This window comes from Sycon ciliatum, chromosome 11, assembly GCF_964019385.1.
Source record: "Sycon ciliatum chromosome 11, ocSycCili1.1, whole genome shotgun sequence".
In the NCBI taxonomy this organism is placed as follows: domain Eukaryota; kingdom Metazoa; phylum Porifera; class Calcarea; order Leucosolenida; family Sycettidae; genus Sycon; species Sycon ciliatum.
In genome coordinates this window covers 22,182,127-22,203,634 of record NC_088653.1, presented here as the reverse complement: position 1 = coordinate 22,203,634, position 21,508 = coordinate 22,182,127, and the positions used below count along the sequence as shown (strand labels likewise).

Here is a 21,508-nt window from a genome sequence, read left to right as displayed (position 1 = left end):
TGGGACTTTTTTGAGCCTAGCCAAGAAAATGTACTGCGCCGAGCCAGATCTGCGAAGACGGAAGCTGAGGGACGGCGGATACAGTTGGAGGTGGCCGTAAATCGCCAATGAGCATGTAATGGAGGATCAGCTGCTATTGGCATCGATGTGTCTAAGCCTGGGCCGAATGGAACAGAAGCTGTCATGCGTGGCACAAGTTAATCATCCGTTTCACGGTATATACTATATAGCTAGCTGAGCTGGAAAGATGTCTTGTTCCTCCGTTTGGGCATGATCCCCATTTGGGCGAGCTGGCGAGATGTTCAGTCATCAATGCCATGTACCGCAAGACATTCTGCATTGTGGATGAAACAGTTCTATTTTGCCATGCACTTAGGGTTCTCGCACCGGCACAACAAGACCCAACAGATCCGTGCGCTCTTATTTTCTCCCATGGTAACATTGCTGATCACAACACCCGGTAGCCAGTCGCAGATGCAACCAAATCAACCAGGTTCTCTTACTCTTTTTTTCCAATACTGAAACCAAAGGTATACCAAAATTACATCGAATGCAGTGATGATTTCAATACTGTCCACTAGTACAACGCATTACCAGACTGGCATATAATCATGATAATATTATCCATTTCGCAATCACTGTCATTGCTTTCTTAGATCTTCAATCATCAATATCGGACCATAAACCGTCTATCATCTTATATTATATCATCATTAGTATCCTGCTGCTATCCTCCTCTAACGATGAGCTCGAAGAAAAGAAACAGCGGTCTAGAGGCGTAAACAATATCTGTCAACGGAAGTGTCCTTGCTGTGCTGGTGTGTTTATGCTTCGTGCATTAGTTCGGCCAAGAGTGCATGGTGGTGGCGGGTTGAGGATGTTAAATATACTAGAAAATAGTTCACTCTGAACATGCAGGGGGGTATATTCATAGGTTCGAAAGAACCGCACACACACTTTGCTGCAGACAGCGGCAAGCTTTGGCCCTCGTGCTTCGAAGAGGGAGGAATCCACTGCGCTACGCTTGCGATTAACAGCAAGCTTCGACTTTTCAAAGGTACGACTCATCATTGGCTCTGGGGTAATGTTCCTGGAACAAATGCCCCATTGCCAACTGAGGGCCAGGGATCACGCAATCTGCCTTCCTGGGCGAGAAGTGTTCCAGCACAAGAAGCAGCACGAATACATGCTGACAAAGACCACCATCACCACCAGCCGGCACACAGCACACTGTTCTTCAAACACCATCCACTCCGTCCATGTGTTTGCACTGTCCTCCTCTAGCTCTGCACGCTCAACAAATACCACGCACTGCTCATCGTTTTTTATGCTTCCTCTGGGTTGGCTAGCCCTTCGACTTGACAAAACAGCGATCACCACTGCACTGCTATCGTCACCTCATAGCAGTCGCTTCCACCAGTGGCTTTTTCTGTCTTTGCAAGGTGTCCAAGGATGGCTGCTGTTGTCACTACAGGCAAATCAGAAGTACTTTAGTGGCTGATGTCCAACCAGATCGTTGGAAAATCGATTTTTCCACTTCAGGGCTGCTGATCGTGACTTGGTGACTTGGCTGCACCACGGTTGCCTTCATAGAAGATGGCTCTGGAGAGGAAAAGACAGACCAGAAAAAGGTTACTATTATCTTCAGCACCGATCGCAAGGAGAAAGCAATAATATGGTCTGCTGTAGCCTAGGCACAAAATAAATCTCACAACACGATTCGCGATTCGAATATTTCAACAACAAAAAAACTCACCTCTGGAGTTTGTGGCCCGAGATCATTCCCTCCCGCGCCTTGAAAAAATCCTGCAGCGGCATCACAGTCCATGTCTCTCTCGGAGACTCTGCTCCTACCAGCAGGAGGTTTAGCACCGCTCGAAGCCATCGCAAACTACTTGAACTAAGCAGAAGACATTCCAAAACAAACCTGAAACACACTGTCAAAGATGCTGTCACGTTCAAAAACTAGCTCGATCGCGAGTGAGGTTGCCCCCGTGCTCGAACCCAGTATAATAAGGGGATCGGTCTATTGTCAATTCTTCAGTGATCGACCTTCTCTCTCACGGAGCTAAGCAGAATGTGCGTCATCACCTGTAGTCGCCATGGAAACGGGATCAGGAAATCGGCGATATGGCAAGTTTCCCTTGCCGTACGCAAGCGAGAGATATACCATCGGAACCGATATCCAATTGTCTTTCATCTGAGCCCTACTTGAAAAATCGATGCACTTCCCCTTTAACCCATGCACAATGCCAGTGATTGACATTCATGTGAATTACTCCACGTGTTCTTCACAAACAAACATACAGTCTGCATACCGGTGCCCTGCACACAGCCAACTGTCAGTGTAATTCAGGAAACAAGGAAGAGACAAGGAAATGGAGTGAAAACATCGTGTCAGCACAAGACACTCAAATTAATATTTTTGTACTGCAGGCAGTGTTATCAGCATGGCAGCGCTCAAGAATTGAGAAAAGATTGAAAAGTTTTTGAAAATTATCTGCTATATAGACAGGCACCACTGGCAAGGAAAGCTCATACGGTCAACTCAGTGTTTGGCCTGGGCAAGAGGAAAATGGGCTTTGCACTGCCCCGTTATAGGCAAGCAGTTAACGGTAGCGGCTGAAAAATCAAGTTTTGTACAAGAATAGAACACAGTGCTCACTGCCAAAGAGAATCTGTGCCGGGGCTGGTGCTGGCTATAACCATGGCAACTGTACATTGTCATAGTTACAATCAGGCGAATCCAATCTTCAGGAGAGCACATTCAGGATCATCTACCAGCGGCTGTAGCTCGGACACCAACCTGCTATTAAACACTGGAGAAAAGCAGCGCCTTAAGCTGGCTACACTGGCGAACAGCCTGTACGAACTGGGCTAGTACACGTCGTTCCTCCGATCTAGGACCATACGTGAAGGAATACCCGTAGACATACAGTCGTTCTAGGTTCCTGTTAGACTGGAGAATTTCTAGAATGGTCGTGAGCGGCACATCAGCACCGTGCTCACCAGTGCACAACCAGGAAAGTACAACAAACCGCAACTTCCTACATGAACTCAGCGCTCGGCAGATCAAAGCTAAGCCGTCAATGCCGACTTTATTGTGATCTAAAGACACTTCCTCCAGGCTGGACGATGCGGACAAAATGGCTGATGAAAAGACATTACCATCGGTACAGTTATTCAGAGACAAAGAGAGCACACGTACATGTGTGTAGTGTGCCAAGCCATTAAGAATGCAGCGCATAGCAGTGCTGGGTAAGCTGCACCAATAAAGGCACACTTCCTGCACGTCCACACAAAAATGGGTTGTGAGGAAATGAGCAATGGCAGTGCAATCCAACAGGCTGAGTGGCACACCACGAAACATCAGAGAAAAGACCTGAGAGAAGAATGAACAATGGCCATTACAAGATGACGTACCTTGATACTGGCAGTGCTCTAGATAAGCTACTAACAAATCAGCTAGGCAACGAATTTCTCCCTCGTCATTCGCAGGAGGCCGTTTAGATGCAGCAGTAGCAGCCAGGGCAGCTCCAGATGGCGATGGTGTCGATATCTCCGATGTTGCGCTTGTCATCGCATGCTGCTCACAATGCGATGCGGTCGCGGGATCCACTTTACGTACAGCCGACAGGAACACCTCTGCACTCGCCTCCGCTGCCTCGTTCTTCCATACGCTTACAAGAGTATCCAGGTACAAGTCGTCCGTCAACTCCCTGCCTCGTGGCAGAGCATTGTCGACACGCTGACGACCACGTCCTTGCCCGGCGGTGCCAACCAGCAGCTGACCGGCAAGCTCTTTCATCTTTTCAACTGACAGCGCCGATTTCAGCACCCCATGGATACGGTCCACGTCGTTGCTTTGCTTGGTTGGCTGAGAACGGCTCACAATGTCGTCGAGCAGGCGTGTATCAGTCTGGCTGCATGCACGTTGTGTGCGGTCGCCGTCGCAGATTATCCGCCACAGATGCTCCATGATGGCGACTGCGGGCTTTGGCGGTGTGAGCGCGATCAGGAAACGCCAGAACATGGTCATGTGACCGCTGTAATGGCCGACTCTCCTCACCAGCCACGCAGCGTCGTTCTCGTCGTTCAGCATCTCGCTAGACACGTACCAGGCCGCCAAGAACTCCTGAATGGACAAGTGAGCAAATCGATATTGCCGGTCTTCTGTTGAACTGGTGCTCTTGTAAGCCATCAGCAATCCTAATTCAATTGCAGGCGCGCTGAGTTGTGCCGAAATGACATCCTCCTCGTTGAACACCATCTTTTGCTGAGCTAACATAGATAGTGCAAAACCAGATAGCTCCTTCAGCACTTCTACCTCGTCCGTCTTGATGGCGGAAAGTGTCTTGTAGCGTTTTCCCGCACGTCGTTCCATGACACGGCGAACAAGCGACTCGTACAGTCCTGTACTAGATTCCGGCAATTTACTACCGTCTCTGTCGTCCATGAACAATTCACAAGCCAGCGCAGCAAACAGAGGTGTGCCCATTAGCGACATTGTGCCCTCTTGTGAGCGGAGCTGCTCCAGCATAGCCTCGCCTTTCACACCGCCCACCACTTTCTTCACGTACGTTTCAACGTTGTCTGGTGAGAATCCAACCACCTCCACTTGCTGTTGATACTCTCCACATTGCGACAGGGTATGAGCATCAGTACATGGTCGAGACGTCACCACCACATGCATATCACCACTACGCCTTCTCAACAGTAGATCACGCATGTATTCACTGCAGTTGTCCAACTTGCACTCATCCAGCCCGTCTAGCACAATGCAAAGACGGGACTGGTTGCTGCGAAAGAACCGGGACATCTCCAATAGCTCATCTGTCTCCACATCCAGACTGGAGAATCGACGTGCCAGCAAGTCGCACAAGCTCTTAACAGCTTGCACCTCAGCACGCCGTAATTCCACTGCCAGTACCAGATCAAACTTTCCACGCCACAGCTCACCTTTAGACCAGAGGTATTCCAGCATGATCAGAAAGATCGTGGATTTGCCACAGCCTGCGCTTCCAAACGCTAGGACATTCTTCTTGTTCTCTTCCACGGGTTCTTTGGCACGCGCCAGTAAACCAGAATCAGCTACCTCATGGTCACAGCCCGGGCGTGGCGCCGCCCCTTGATTGCAAGACCGCTCGCTGGTAGCGGAGAACAGAGCTTCCAGTTCAATGCCACGCTCGGCCGTAGCGACCCCTTGTGGCTGAGCCTCGGAGAGCAATTCCAACTGGCGTGCTCGTTCAGAACCAGACGAAAAGGACGATGACACGTTACTGAAAAGCTTGGAAAGTTCGTCCTTTGTCAGCAACGTCAAGTTGACAAAAATGTCTTTCAATCGGATTTTGGCATCGCTGGCAAGTCCACCGCTAATCTGAATACCAGCCTTCTCAACTGCCTTAGCCAGCAAATCACGGGCAGTTCGGACAGAAGCTGGCAACTTCTGCTCGTCGGACGCCATGGGTCACCGACTGGTTTGCGTCCAAGTTGCGAGGAGCACCAGGCCAGGCAACAACGTCGTGCAAGGAGACGCTACAATTATTTTTACTTTGCCTGCATGACAGATGATTTCACGAATCCTGGGTGGTCGGTGTGCGAGGAGGTGACGGTACGTGTTTCAGGCGCGTGCACCGTATGAGTTTTTTGGTGTCTGGAAACCACCTTTTTTCGGGCAATCTTGCCAAAGGAAAAGTGTGGCTACTGGATTGGTTATCGTGCATACACGTCGATCGACGGGCAGTTTACAGTACAGTGACTATGTCCTTATTTCGAAGTGAGAGAGAGAGTTGCTTTGCATGCAGTTCACAATACATTATTCTCTCTTTCTTCAGTGGAGAGTAGCTACAGAGAGATCGATCTCCAGCTCTGGCCCGCTCCTGGATTGGCGATGACGTTCAAGAAATCCGTTTTGTCTCCAAATTTGAGTCAGGCACGCGCGATGCAAGTCAGTTCAAGGATATTATTGACGAAATCTCCTTCCAAACTGTTGACTCAAATCAAGATCTCCACAGCCTTTCGTTCTCGCTCTCAGAGATCTTCGTCAAAATCGTTTGTCGACTGGGAAGACGTAAAACTGTGCGTCCATCATCCACTTGCGCTGCTGGCTGCGACTCCGCAAGGACGCGGGGCTTCGCTTTTCTTTCGCGAGTTTCCATCGAAGCAAGGTCCATAACTCTTGATTGAATAAGGAAAATTACCAATACATGCTGAAAACTTCATCATAAGAACAGAAAGAAAGATACGTCGAATGTAAGCAGTGTTTTGATGAAACGAACATGCCTGGAGTGGACTAGTGAAGCACCTGTTGTTGACGCTTGTGGCTCAATGTAGCTGAACCATCGGACCTTATTTGTCAGCTTGGATCACGTGATCCATCCAGCTGCCGCGTGCGGCAAACAGCACAAATAGCGCCAACTCTGGCCTGCGAGAGTTTGCTGCGACTAGCGCGCTAGCGCTCTTGACATACTACAAACGCGCTAGCCAGAATGCTTTGACTTTGATGGCTTTCAGCTTCTATTTTTTGAAAAGTAGCGCGCTCAGACCAGCTCGCTCACTCTTTTCCTCTTCCATTTTTTAGGGCAATTGTTATGTTTGATAGACGAAGCTTAGGGTCTCTTTGGGTTTGCAACCCTTACCCTCCTGGAAAAAATCATAGTTGCTAGACTGCGACACTTCAGACCAGGTACTATTAGAGCCGCTAATGGACGACGAGCTATTTTCCGCTATCCGGAGCTCAAGCATTTGAGCCGCTAAATGGACGAGACTCCTGGGGTAAAGGATGCAGAGAATGAGAAGAAAACACTCGTATGGAGCAAGGAGTAGGTATTGTACTACTTCCTGGTATGGAGCACTGAGAAGCGGTAAGTCTTAGGGCAATTCTTAGCCATAATAATGTTCTCGTTTTTCGTGTCTTCTGTCAGTCCTAATATTCCCTCCTGAATCCTCCTGCCAGACAGTATACTGCATGTGATAGTCCAATGCCAGTACACTAGCAGTACGACTACACTGTAGAGTCCATAAGCCAGAGTGTGCAGCTCTCCATCTATGCAGCATAAACAAATTTATGACAAATTTCCTTTGCCTAAGGGCTGGGTTCCACTGCCGCTTCGCCGCACATCCACGGCATGAAACGTCATCATTACGAGCTGGTCCAGCGAGGCCGCGGCTCATCACCAGCTTTCGCTTCGCTGCTTGATACAAAAAATGCAAGCGGCGGTCACGGCTTGCATTGTTTCCCGCACTTAATTAATTGTTTTATAAGGGGGAGTTTTAATTCGTTGCACAGGCCCGGCAGAACACGAGGATTTCACGCGCGCGCAGGCGGGCTAAATGTCATCAAAAACGTCGAGCACGATCGCGGTACCGCGAATGGCGAGTGTCACTGGAACCGCGCCGCTCTGCTGCATGCAGCCAAGTACTGTGGAGCAGCGGAGCTGTGGAGCCGCAGTGGAACCCGGCCCTAACCAAACTTATAGCAATTTGAAAATGTTTGACAATTTTCATAAAACACTTGACAACATTGTTCTTCTGTAGAGTGCCGCTGGCAACTCCATCGATGAACTCCATCAATGAGCGCAGGGATAAAGTTTAGAAACCCTTCGAGCGAGAACGTGTTTTCAAAAAGGAAGCACAAATATGCCGCGTAACTTTCCCTCTAGTATGGCCCCATCAAAGCCACTCGCTGACTACTTACCAGTAAAATGGGGTTGGACGGTTGTCAGATTAGCTGACATGTTTCAGCCAACACAACCATAAGCAGTTGTCAACTCTCAAGACTAAAAGAGCTTGCGAAGAAAGTGAGAAACCTTGGCTATGAAAGCACATGAAGCGTCAGAACATAATCGAGCAAACTTGGACCTAGATTACCAGTGTCTGCTCCAGAGCCGGGTCAGTGGCCCTGTTTGTGAGTACTTGGACCTTTTGGAAAAAGAACACTGGGTTACCTGCGACCCGGTTGGAAGTCCTGTCGAGTCTATATTTTTATACTTCGAGGGGTATACCGCCACTGACAGGCTGCATACGCGTGCAGATGCGTGCGGCCAGAGTGCCCAGTGCGAGTACGTTCATACAAGGGTCATGTACATGTACAATCATGTACATCAGGAAGTCGAAAGTAAGTTTACGACTCCCTGACACACAGTAGCCGCACTTGAACGCATCTGGCTCTGGCCCAGTGTTGCAGGAGTTGTGCCAGGTAGACGTGTACGCGGTTTGTGTGAAATCTTAGAGCACTGAGGTACTGCATGCCCTACCATATCTGTGTACATGGGTATACAGAGTCAGTGTTGTTGCGTCCCACTCAGCACCCTTCTGGTTCATTTCGGCACCAGCACTCTTTGCGTATGCAGAGCCGAGTAGAGTGCAAGTTCGTACCACAAGTACACTGTAGCAGCTAGTTGCGAACCTAGCCTGTGCCGTGATGCACGGTACTTGTGTGCATCTACTGTATCCCTGAGTAACCCACCAGGTATATGGTGCACAATAGGGCACAGTAAATAATCAGCATGCATCGCAGTTTTCTGCAACATACATGTATTCTTGAAGTCACTTTACACCTCTGAAGAATTGCGTCGCTAACTGTTAGTTATTCCCTGGGTCATTATGAATCGTAGATAACCCGTCATACAATAGGTTCAAGCTAAAGTACCGTATCACCATGGTAATTCCTGGAAATTCGGTGTGTTTTCTACGTTTTTGTTAAACAAGCAGCAATGTGCAACAGAAATTACCATGGTGATAGAGTAGATGACCGTGTGAAGCGGTGTGAGATGCAGCAAAGGTGAGCCTGTTACTGCGAGTCTATGCCCTAAACAATAAACTTTGCCGTGGGATGATTCTCTTTGGGCTGCACACTCTGGTTAATGTACTCTTGGTGGCAGCATTCTGGTGCCAAAGATGATATTTTTTCAGAAAAATAAGCACTAGAGAAATGGAGTGGGAGTAACCTGAATTATTCTATTAGCAGAGCTACAATGCTTGGGATATGAGATTATTCCCGTAGCTATGCAAAAGACGCTATTCAGTTGTACTTTAGTAGCATCTGGCGCTAGCCAGTATCCACACCGCTGTAATTCGGTGCGTGTCACGGTGCCTGGTAGGGTGGTTCACGTGGCATGCCATGGTTGGTGCAGTATCCCGTATGTGTCCCGTACCGTAATTCGAGTATGCGGTGCGCACCGTAGCATAGATGTATCTGGAGCGCTGTACGAGCTAAGATGTCGGGGCAAATATGGGGACATTCACAACATGCAATGTGAATATGCACGTCAGTTTCGTTTTAAGAAGTGGGTTTGACGGAGTAAGAAAAGGCCCCAGCTTTGGCTGCTGCATGCTAGCCCAGTGGGTGCCAATCTCCTGCCATCGGCGGAGTGCTGATGGAGCGGAGTAGAATAAAAAGAAAGAAGAATATTGCGTTCAAGAATACAATTTCGGTAAGGGATATACAGTAAAACCTGTAACTAAAGACCACCGTCACTAGCGACCAGCCTGGTACTACCGGCCACTTCGCCAGGCACGGAAGGTCTCACATTCAAAATGCACTGTGACTAGCGACTACCTTCTGAACGCGACCAGCGACCGCCTTTTCCTGTCCCAAACACAATTTTTGACCCGTAACTAGCGACCGCGATGTAGGAAATCAAATGTTGCTCGAAGCTCCTTCTTGAAATTTTACTGATTTTCCATGGTCCTGAAAAGAATCTTTCGATACTACAGCTGAACAAATGAATGCAGGTAATTTGGGCTGTGGAGTTGGTGTGGACTGCACTACACCTGTCAAAATTTCAAGCGCTGTCAAGAAAAAACATGATAGGAACCGTCTTGGAGAGCGCATCGAAAGCGCTCTCTGATCGATGTTACTACTCGGAGGAGAAACGAAGACTGGGCGGCTCTGTCACCCCAGTCATACAGACGGATCGACGATGGCATCAAGGAATCCAGAAACAAAGCAGCACCACAAGGTCCTGATGCTGAAGGATCGCGTTCAAGCAATCGAGAAGTCACAACAAGGACAGTCGGTATGATTGATCGCATGAACAAATTTGAAGCCCAGCGCGAAACGAAACTTCCCCAGGGAACGTTTGACTCCTGGCTTCAGAAGTAGCAGCTGAATTTGAAGTCTGCAAAAAATTAATCTTCTCTCTCTCTCTCTCTCTCTCTCTCTCTCTCTCTCTCTCTCTCTCTCTCTCCATCTCTCCGTCTTTCTGACATTGCGCAAGTCCTGGGGAATTGTATTAGCTGCATTTTGACATACATATCATATAATGGGATCCACATATGGTCACGCGGTGCAAACCTCTAACTAAAGACCACCTGCTACTAAAGACCGCTTTTGCTGGCACCAAGGGGTGGTCGGTAGTCACAGGTTTTACTGTACCGGTAAGTGGATAGCTAACTAAAATAATTAGCCGTATGGTTTAGAAATAGTGGTGGCGACTCTGGATGGCAGTCGTGAGTCCGTCAAGTGTCAAGTCGACGGAATATCGCGAGCTCCAGTGTGGGGAGCAAACCCATTCCTAGGTTAGCATCCCCCCACCTCACAACAGAGCAGCCGAGTTTTGGATTAAGCTTGGAGTGCCGATTCGAGCAACTGGTATGATGGCTCTGCTTGGAGCCACTAGATGGCTCGCAGCTGAGCCGTCAAATGACTCCGCTTGGAGCCGTCAAATGACTCCGCATGGAGCCACCGAATGACTTCGCATGGAGCCGCCGAATGACTCTGCATGGAGCCGCCGAATGACCCCGCATGGAGCCGCCGAATGACCCCGCATGGAGCCGCAAATTGACTCCGCATGGAGCCGCCTATGACTCCGCATGGAGCCGCCAATGACTCCGATTGGAGCCGCCAATGACTCTGAGTAGAGCCTCCAAATGCTAAATATATTGGTATGCATAACCAGTTGAGAGCATATATTCCATTATTCGGCACTCCCGGAGCGGATCACAAAGTGCAGCTACCCGTGCAATCTGTAAGCGGTGCAAGCTAGGTAAAGACTGTCAGAACTTGATATCATGGGCTGAGGCCATTGCTGCAGCCACCCATACTTTGGCTGCAGGTGGCGTCCGAATGTTACTCGGGCAGACATCGCTTTCCACCTTCCCGCCTCTCTGAATATCGAGTCCCGCAGCTGATTCGAAACGAGTGGCCGGTGTACAACGCCAGGCCAAAGCCACAACTGATGAGCAATATCCTCGCAGTTGCTGTAAATGCCCATCGATTGGCATTCGCAGCTGATGCCGCTAGTTTTCCCAGGTGCTGCGGGCTGCCACAATTGCAAACAACCCTTTGCGATTGCTGCTCTGCTTGATTGACTGTCCATCGCCCTATCCCCGGTCGCAATTGTACGAGCACCGGCCAAGTGCACCACTTGCATCAGTGAATACCAGCAAGTCGGGGGACGGCGTCCATTTAGGGTGTAGGAAGAAGGACCGGCCGTTCCGCTAATCCAGGAGCTCAGGCCATCAGCGAAGATCTTTGAGGCACTCTTTGGAGAGCTTGATCAGGTAACACGGCTGCCGGTACCAGTTGGCAAGTGACCACAATCTGCAATTTGCATCCAGGGGCTATCACTCTTGTAGCAAACGGGAGCTTTCCCAGAAGAGACTCGAGTTGACATTGGGTAGTTGAAGCTGTGTGAAGAGTGGCCCGAAGGAGATCACGAAGCTCGGCAAGTTCGTCCATAGGCATACTGATGTTAGCGCGGCGGGTGTCCAGGATGACGCCGATAAACATCAGGACGTGGGCTGGACCCTCCACTTTTGCTGACGCCAGAGAAAACACCGAGGTATGTAAACGCGCGGCGCCGAGTAGCGAGTTGCTGGCGAGCTAACACAGGCCCAGAGCATGCATTGAGGACGCACTTTTACTGACGCCAGAGAAACACCGAGGTATGTAAACGCGCGGCGCCGAGTAGCGAGTTGCTGGCGAGCTAACACAAGTTCAGGGCATGCATGGAGACAGAAACGTTAGTCGAGGTACTCCCCGTAATGGGATGATGCCAATAACGTCAGGACTTGAGCTGGACCCTCCACTTTTGCTGGGGCCAGAGAAACATCGAAGTATGTAAACGCTCGGAGCAGAATAGCGAATTGCTGGCAAGCTAACACAAGTCCAGAGCATGCACTGAGGAAGTAACGTTAGTTGAGGTATTCCCCGTAATGCAACAGGCGTGTGAGTGCGAACTGCTAGCACATAATCCATTCACTGGCGGATGCGACAGAGTTCCATATAGCTGGACTGGAGCGTAATACAGTCTGAAGGGCAGGGCACTCTCATAAAAGTATTGATCCTGCCAGCGGATCGACAAGGACCAATCCTCCGGGCGGACGGGAATTCGGCAGAATGCACTTTTAACATTGAGCTTAGCAAGATACACCGGGGCGAGCACAATTGTGGAGGAAATTGTTTGGGAACGCATGTTCCGCAAGTTGCATGCTCGAAAGTCGAAAACAGCAATGACATGCAAGAGACATTGTACAGGATCTTGGAGGGCGCATGACCATGTGACTCGCGCATGCATGCAGGTCGGGCCAGCTCGCTGGGCTGCCTGCTAACTTGCGTTAGCATGCTAACGCTCATTATGGTTTAGATCGCATTATTGTAATGGTCGCGGTTTGATTTCAAAAGACCATAGAACGTGTCGTACTATCGGTCGAAAGTTTAGGGGTGTGGTACTAATGGGCTGGGAATGTACGGATCGGGTGGATTGTAGTGTTTTAATGGTCGTAGTTGTTGTATAAATAGAATGCTGAGATAATTAGAAGAGGACTATGAGGAAGAGCAAAATGACAGGGGTGATAGTGTTAAAGCTCTGAGCAGACGGCGTCGGCAGGAGTGCATACACAGAGAGTAGGAGAAGGGAGAAGAGAGGTCCCGCCGCCTCGAGAGTCGCCGTGCTTGCGAAAGGCTATGCCAACAGCAAGAAACGACGGAGCAAATATCCCGTCGTTTGGAGACTCACCGCCTTCGTGACAAGACGCGTCGACAGCTAGAGACCGCTGCACAGGCATCCATTCAGCAGGAGAAAATATAATATGCTCTCATGCTCGAACTTGTTCGGTGTGCGGTCGGTAGGGCCATCATCATGTTACGCACCAGCCTGGCCCTATTCCGTTGATGTTCCGTACCATTCTGGCAAAGACTGCTGGCCACATGTTGAAACAGGGCTGGAAAAAATGAAATAAGCTAGTACCATAGCGTAATCTATTATTATATTTTACTTTTACTTGGTAGAATGTACCTGTCTGAGAGTTTGAGTTTTGAGTTATGTATCGATGTGCGTTTATGAACTAAAGTTTTGATTGTCATGCACATGTTTTTGTATTGCAAAGACGTTTCTATCAGTTCGAATAACACACATGATGACCTAGGCAATTGTTAATAAGCATAGCGAGGGCTCCTGGGCGGTCAAGCCCTCTCTAGCCTTCAAGCCCAAGCGCTCTTTATTCGTGCGATATCGAAATGAAAAACTAAATGCAATAACAACGATGAACAATTTATTTCAGCCAAGTACAAGTGGGGTCTATTGGTATCCTTTATTTCAGCCGAATAAAACTGTTGTTTATTGCTATCGCATAATGCATGATAACCTAGGCAAAAAAGCATAGTGAGGGCCCTTAGCTTTCAACTGAGCTCTCTCGTTGGAATTATTAATATGGAGGTGTATGGTGTGTATGTGCCAAATGCCAAGGTGTACGCCTCAACGCGACAAGGCCCAGTCAGCACTACCTGTCGCAGACGTCGGCTGCTCTGGCTGGGCCATGTTGTTCGCGAAGGACGTAACTCAGCGTCCTACCAAGCACTGGAGATGGCAATTAATACCCGGGACATCAAGCGCCCACGTGGCCGACCCCATCTCAGATGGATTGACAATATTAAAAGTGATCTAAAGCACGCCAATATTGATATTTCTGACTGTTTTGAACTGGCTCTAGACAAGAAAGAATGGCTGATGCTTGTGGAAAAATATGCTGCGCTTGCGTAGTTGTTCTTACTGCGATACGTTCTAACAATAATGAGATGCCTTTTGTCGGCTCTTCTGCCTGGATTTCGTTGACAGATGCGTTAAGCCCATGGATCCTTCCATGAGTGACATGCGAACTGTAACTATTATTATTATTATTATTATTATTTTTGCAAGAAGTCGGAGGCGGATAATACTTTAATAACGAAGGTACGTGTTAGGTCGTAAGTATCCACGCAAACACACATCCAGTCAAAATAAGGCACTTGTCAAAGTATCCGAACGTTTTCGGTCCCTTCTCATCAAGGATTATACAGGGAATGGCTCAAGTTGGAAAGACTAAAACTTATATAGCGTAAAGATATGAGATAACAACACTCGTGACAAGGTGAAAAAAGTATCAAGTTCAGCACGACACAAAACTCGAAGGACATAATAATAGCGAAAAGAACATAGTGAGCAAATTAAGTTACATTGTTAACACCTCGACGAAAACGGAGTTTGTGAAACTCATGTTAATGGTTACATCTGGCGTTGAGTTTTCATTTGGCAACGTTATGTATAAACAAATAGATGGCGTTGCCATGGGCTCGCCACTTGGTCCTGTATTGGCTAATATATTTGTAGGGTTCTGTGAAGCGTCCATTAGTCCATCATTTTGGCCCTCTATGTACTGTCGTTTTGTAGACGATGTGTACTGTCACGATGAGGATGAGGATGTCTGTGGGACTTTTCTACTAACTCTGAATAGCCTCCATCCGGCGTTGAGATTCACGCCGGAAGCGGAACAAAACGGCAGATTATCCTTCTTGGATGTACAAATTTCACGCAACATTAACACTAAGAGTTTGGACACCACTATCTATAGGAAGCCAACTTTCACCGGCCTCTACATTCCGTGGGGGAGCTATACTCCAACGAAATCGAAGAAACATCTTGTGAAAGCGCTAGTTTATCGTGCGCATAGAATATGTTCCCCTCATCTATTGCAGGACGAATTAGACAGACTGACATCAATATTTACGAACAACGGCTATCCAAAGGAATTTCTGGCCAAGCTTATCAACGAAAAACCGGCGACAGACAAGCCGATCCAATTTGGACCTGACCTTTGCCCAGTGGTGCTCTGTTTACCCTGGGTTGGCGCCGGTTCTGCGCGCGTGGAGAAGGATGTTCGTGGTATCGTATGTCCATCTTATCCGTGCGTCAAGCTGTACGTCATATTTGGGACAGTGCGTGCGTTCAGTGTGAAGAAGGATGTTCTACCTACCCTTAGTAAAAGTAACCTTATCTATTTCTTTCAATGCCGACAATGTGAAGATCGGTATGTAGGTAGAACCCTTCAGCACCTGGGCGCGCGCATTCGTCAACATGTGCCGTTAAGTTTTGTTCCGCTTGATGCGCGTGAGTGTCGTCCTCGCCGTGGTCGTCCTCCAAAATGTGCTGTCCAGTCCATCGGTGGATCTTCCTCTTCCTGTGAAGATATCACTGCATGCCCGTCCTCCTCCGCGTGTATAGCGCAGGGTCCAGCTGAGAACAGCGTGAAAGATGGTGAAAGACCGACACGTAAACCACCGAAATTGACAAAGGATCTGTCTGCGTCGGGAAGGGTTACGCGAAGCCAAGTAAAAATACGGACTGGTGAGGACGCACGTACAACGACAACGGAAGTGACAACAACAGTCAATATTCGAAAACGTGGTAGACCGCGAAAACGAACCTCAATATCGAACACCGGACAAGTTGGAGTAAGAAGATCAATAGAAATCCGCAATGGAGGAGACGTAGCTGAAAGGACACTGGGCATCGCGCACACAACGGCTAGTGTCAGAAAACGTGGAAGGCCGCGGAAAAGCAAAGAGACGGATAGTGGTGATGCCGCGAAGAGGCGAGATGACGGGACATTGGAGGAGACTACACCCAACGGAGCTAAGAATCGCACTTCGTCCATCAAGCAACATCTGTCAGCCCGTACCAATTGTCGTGAGTTGTACAGTGATAATGTGTTCTCAATATTGTCACGTGGTAGATGTGCGTTGCATCTGGCTGTGTTAGAAGCTTTGTATATCCGTAAGTTAGATCCTGAACTTTGCGTACAAAAAGAAAATGTGTTGTCGCTACAATTGTTTTGGGGTTACTCCTCGTCGAGGTGTTAACAATGTAACTTAATTTGCTCACTATGTTCTTGTCGCTATTATTATGTCCTTCGAGTTTTGTGTCGTGCTGAACTTGATACTTTTTTCACCTTGTCACGAGTGTTGTTATCTCATATCTTTACGCTATATAAGTTTTAGTCTTTCCAACTTGAGCCATTCCCTGTATAATCCTTGATGAGAAGGGACCGAAAACGTTCGGATACTTTGACAAGTGCCTTATTTTGACTGGATGTGTGTTTGCGTGGATACTTACGACCTAACACGTACCTTCATTATTATTATTATTATGACGACTTTATTCACTCCCAAAGCAGAAAAAGAAAGCTTGAAAGGAGGCATGAAGCACAGCACCGGGATCCATATGACCCAAGGGTGAAGCACCAATCAATGAAGATAAAAGAAAATCCTGAACCAAATTTTGATAAACTTCATGAGAGAAAAATTCAAGTATACCAACTTCGATACTCACATAAAATCACAGTCATGTATAACAGAACTGCTCAAGTAGTAAACACCAAGCATGCTGCACATGGGACACTCCAAGCAAGACAAACTCAGACGAGATAAAACGGCATATGCAGAGAAAGACAATACATGACTGGGGGCATATGGCAAAAATTCACGCCTCTCGGCTCGTCACACAGCACATGATGCACCACAATCATAAAACACACAGACTGAGACACATCGAGACATTACGGGCAGGCTAACATAAGGTCAACCGACCGTTCCGACCATGCCACTCTCCCATCCATGACCAGTCACCGACCGCACAATTCTCAGGGTGCCCAGAATAGCACATTGCTGCAGCCGCTGGATCACGGACGCGTGGAGCCCAAGGCTTAAGATGTGGCTGCGGCTCGTTCCTGACACACCACCCAGAGCACCAATGATAACTGGAACAATAGTTATCTTTTTGTTCCAGATCCTCCTCAGCTCTGCTGCCAAGGGCAGGTATTTGCTGATCTTCTCCTGCACCTTCTCATTGACCCTGTGGTCCAATGGGACACTGACGTCCAAGAGCAGTGCCCGATCATCCAGAACCAGCACCAGGTCTGGTCTGTTCGCTTTTTTATTATTATTATTATTATTATTTTACAAGAAGTCGGAGGCGGATAATACTTTAATAACGAAGGTACGTGTTGGGTCGTAAGTATCCACGCAAACACACATCCAGTCAAAATAAGGCACTTGTCAAAGTATCCGAACGTTTTCGGTCCCTTCTCATCAAGGATTATACAGGGAATGGCTCAAGTTGGAAAGACTAAAACTTATATAGTGTAAAGATATGAGATAACAACACTCGTGACAAGGTTGAAAAAAGTGTCAAGTTCAGCACGACACAAAACTCGAAGGAAATAATAATAGCGACAAGAACATAGTGAGCAAATTAAGTTACATTGTTAACACCTCGACGAGGAGTAACACCAAACAATTGTAGCGACAACACATTTTCTTTCTGTACGCAAAGTTCAGGATCTAACTTACGGATATACAAAGCTTCTAACACAGCCAGATGCAACGCACATCTACCACGTGACAATATTGAGAACACATTATCACTGTACAACTCACGACAATTGGTACGGGCTGACAGATGTTGCTTGATGGACGAAGTGCGATTCCTAGCTCCGTTGGGTGTAGTCCCCTCCAATGTCCCGTCATCTCGCCTCTTCGCGGCATCACCACTATCCGCCTCTTTGCTTTTCCGCGGCCTTCCACGTTTTCTGACACCAGCCGTTGTGTGCGCGATGCCCAGTGTCCTTTCAGCTACGTCTCCTCCATTGCGGATTTCTATTGATCTTCTTACTCCAACTTGTCCGGTGTTCGATATTGAGGTTCGTTTTCGCGGTCTACCACGTTTTCGAATATTGACTGTTGTTGTCACTTCCGTTGTCGTTGTACGTGCGTCCTCACCAGTCCGTATTTTTACTTGGCTTCGCGTAACCCTTCCCGACGCAGACAGATCCTTTGTCAATTTCGGTGGTTTACGTGTCGGTCTTTCACCATCTTTCACGCTGTTCTCAGCTGGACCCTGCGCTATACACGCGGAGGAGGACGGGCATGCAGTGATATCCTCACAGGAAGAGGAAGATCCACCGATGGACTGGACAGCACATTTTGGAGGACGACCACGGCGAGGACGACACTCACGCGCATCAAGCGGAACAAAACTTAACGTAACGTACAACGACAACGGAAGTGACAACAACAGTCAATATTCGAAAACGTGGTAGACCGCGAAAACGAACCTCAATATCGAACACCGGACAAGTTGGAGTAAGAAGATCAATAGAAATCCGCAATGGAGGAGACGTAGCTGAAAGGACACTGGGCATCGCGCACACAACGGCTGGTGTCAGAAAACGTGGAAGGCCGCGGAAAAGCAAAGAGGCGGATAGTGGTGATGCCGCGAAGAGGCGAGATGACGGGACATTGGAGGAGACTACACCCAACGGAGCTAGGAATCGCACTTCGTCCATCAAGCAACATCTGTCAGCCCGTACCAATTGTCGTGAGTTGTACAGTGATAATGTGTTCTCAATATTGTCACGTGGTAGATGTGCGTTGCATCTGGCTGTGTTAGAAGCTTTGTATATCCGTAAGTTAGATCCTGAACTTTGCGTACAGAAAGAAAATGTGTTGTCGCTACAATTGTTTGGTGTTACTCCTCGTCGAGGTGTTAACAATGTAACTTAATTTGCTCACTATGTTCTTGTCGCTATTATTATTTCCTTCGAGTTTTGTGTCGTGCTGAACTTGACACTTTTTTCAACCTTGTCACGAGTGTTGTTATCTCATATCTTTACACTATATAAGTTTTAGTCTTTCCAACTTGAGCCATTCCCTGTATAATCCTTGATGAGAAGGGACCGAAAACGTTCGGATACTTTGACAAGTGCCTTATTTTGACTGGATGTGTGTTTGCGTGGATACTTACGACCCAACACGTACCTTCGTTATTATTATTATTATTATTATTATTATTATTATTATTATTATTATTATTATTATGTGCCAATTTTTCGCGTAGGATTGCCTGCCACTTGCAGCACTGCATTGCCTTCTGCAACATGGGGAAAGCTGCGTGCTCAGGCCCTTAGCAGCTCCATTCTGGTTGGTCCAGCGAGACCTGACTTCCGCGACTTTGCGTGCTTTTCTTGTGACGGGCATATACATGGTGCACAGTATGTGTGTGTGTGTGTGTGTGTCTGTGTGTGTGTGTGTGTCTGTGTGTGTGTGTGTGTGTGTGTCTGTGTGTGTGTGTGTGTGTGTGTGTTGGCGTTCCTCTGGAGCAGCTTGGTGACATCGTCCAAGATCGACAGGGATGGCGGGTCACCTGCCGTGACGCTGTCGACGCTATTGTCCAGTCCCGCATGGAGCCTGTGGCGAAGCCCCTCATTTGTGGCACTCGTGCGCGCAGTTTTCGTCGGCCACAGGATATTGCGAGGCACAAGTGTAACGCTGTTCGCGCGGCCCGCACGTGCTGAGTATGGCGTTCCCCGCCCGGTGGACAACACGTCTCCTGGTCTGCCCCGTATGGGGCCACATGGCAGTGGAAGAAGGAAGGAAGGAAGGAAGGTGTGTGTGTGTGCGTGTGTGGGTGTGTGTGTGTGTGTGTGTGTGTGTGTGTGTGTGTGTGTGTGTGTGTGCGTGTGCCCCCCCCCACCCAAACCAAGGTGATGGTTTCTGGCCCCAATACCTCTAACGACGATCTAGAGCCGCTCGCGATTCGAACCATGCAGATTGCCCATGTGTCATCTTTTCGTTACCTTGGATCCAACATACGCAGCAACGGCCGATGTCATGATGATGTCACATCCCGGATCTCTGTCTTCTCTCCTTCTGTCTGCCTGTCTGTCTCTGTGTGTTTGTGTGTGTGTGTGTGTGTGTCTCCCTCTCCCTCTCCCTCTCCCACTCCCTCTCCCTCTCCCTCTCCCTCTCCTCTCCCTCTCCCTCTCCCTCCCCTCTCCCCCCTCTCCCTCTCCCTCTCCCTCCCTCTCCCTCCCTCTCCCTCTCCCTCTCCCCTCCCCTCTCCCTCTCCCTCTCCTCTCCCTCTCCCTCTCCTCTCCCTCTCTCTCTCTCTCTCTCTCTCTCTCTCTCTCTCTCTCTCTCTCTCTCTCTCTCTCTCTCTCTCTCTCTCTCTCTCTCTCTCTCTCTCTCTCTCTCTCTCTCTCTCTTCTCTGTCTCTCTCTCTCTCTGTCTCTCTCTCTCTCTCTCTCTCTCTCTCTCTCTCTCTTCTCTCTCTCTCTCTCTCTCTCTCTCTCTCTCTCTCTCTCTCTCTCTCTCTCTCTCTCTCTGTGTGTCAATATACAGCTCTCACCGTCCAGGAGCGACACTGACTCGCACTGCTATCTGGTGCTCACGAGGTGTCGGTCGCGCTGCAAACGGAGCGTCTCTGTAAGTTTGTATCCCTGGTGATGTTTGGACCTAGAGAGCACTATAATATTATATACCTTTTTCAAGACGTAGAGGCAGTGCGAACAAACACGGACGAACTCCACAAGAGTTTCCAGTCTTCCACTGTCTGAACAAGGATTTGAAAAAATTGAAGCCCGAGCTCAGCGTAGCCGCTTTGGCTACACCAGTACACGATGAGTTGCACTTTGAACGCTGCAAACTTGCCATCTTGGGTTCATATTATTGACAACAACAAAAAAAAGCATCCAAAAATATTGATTCCATGATCTAGATGTACATGTGCGTCTTCTGGGGGGAGGGGGGGGGGGTCAAGGGAGAGAAGCACCAATATCGTCTCTAAAAAAACATCGATATTTACGGACGGCCCCTAAACAACAAAACAAGTGTTTGAACAGCTGCAACCGTAATGGACGATCCGAACAAGACCAATGATATACCTAGCAATAAGTGTGCAGAGTGTGCAGCCCAAGGAGAATCAACCCACGGCAAAGTTTATTGTTTAGGGCATAGACTCACAGTAACAGGCTCACCTTTGCTGCATCTCACACCGCTTCACACGGTCATCTACTGTATCACCATGGTAATTTCTGTTGCACATTGCTGCTTGTTTAACGAAAGGCAGAAAACACACTGAATTTCCAGGAATTACCATGGTGACACGGTACTTTAGCTTGAACCTTTTGTATATGATTCATAATGACCCAGGGCCAATATAATAACTAACAGTTAGCGACGCAATTCTTCTGAGGTGTAAAGTGACTTGGAATATGTAGCAGAAAACTGCGATGCATGCTGATTATTTACTGTGCCCTATTGTGCACAATATACCAGGTGTGTTACTCAGGGATGAAGTAGATGCACACACGTGCCGTGCATCACGGCACAGGTTAGGTTTGCTACTATCTGCTACAGTGTGCTTGTGCCGCAGTTGTGGTCCGAACTTGCACTCTACTCAACTCTGCATAC

At 48.3% G+C, this 21,508-nt stretch overlaps 1 long non-coding RNA gene across 1 annotated transcript; it reads left to right on the top strand.

Annotated features, from left to right (window-relative positions):
- The first annotated feature begins 5,627 nt into the window (after window positions 1-5,627).
- On the top strand, window positions 5,628-20,513 carry LOC135827747 (uncharacterized). The gene is made up of 3 exons (XR_010555542.1): window positions 5,628-6,863; window positions 19,420-19,702; window positions 20,438-20,513. It is a non-coding gene; the product is annotated as an uncharacterized LOC135827747 (long non-coding RNA).
- Window positions 20,514-21,508: the final 995 nt, after the last annotated feature.